Genomic DNA, 718 nt, shown 5'->3' on the forward strand with positions numbered 1-718 from the left:
ATTTTGATTTTCATTAGATGAACCTCTTAGCACATCGTTGCGTTGGTCACTATAGACAGGCCTACTAGGTGGGTAGTGACGGTCATCACATGCCCCTATGTGACTCACATGATGTGCTTGTTGGTGGTTGGGTGTGAGCCAATTGACCATGAGCCAATTGACTGTGTATCTTCTTGGAACATCGCGTGTGCTGGCTACCTTTCTTCCAGCGATACAGCGTTTGAGGGTCCAGGTCTGCTGTAGATCAGCTAGCTTATGAGCCGTCGTTTTACTGTTCTGTCCTCGTTACAACCCTTTGTGCAATTTGACAGGCAGCTTAACTCCTTCTCTAATCACCACACTGGACGAAGGTGAATCGTTTACTCTTTGATGGTCAAAGTAGGGTAAAACTGAAAACAAAGAATATAATAAATGATACTACACTTCACATGAAATGAAATGAAATTAAAGGCTTTAGCCAACACTATTTGTTTCTACTACAGTCGGCATAAGTGAGCAACAGAAAAATATAAAAAATTTTGATAAACATATGTCTCATTTTACATAAAAAAATCTTTTCTATTATTGATAGATGACAGTTAAAGAACATTACCTACCGACGATGCTCGTTATGGCTTGAAACGTGAGCAGATGGCCTTAGATTGATTTACGAATGTAAACAATGCTGTCTGAAGACGTTAGGCTCGTTCGAGATGAGCCAGGTCTGCGCAGAATCGAT

This window comes from Etheostoma spectabile, chromosome 6 (genome assembly GCF_008692095.1).
Source record: "Etheostoma spectabile isolate EspeVRDwgs_2016 chromosome 6, UIUC_Espe_1.0, whole genome shotgun sequence".
Classification (NCBI taxonomy): Eukaryota; Metazoa; Chordata; class Actinopteri; order Perciformes; family Percidae; genus Etheostoma; species Etheostoma spectabile.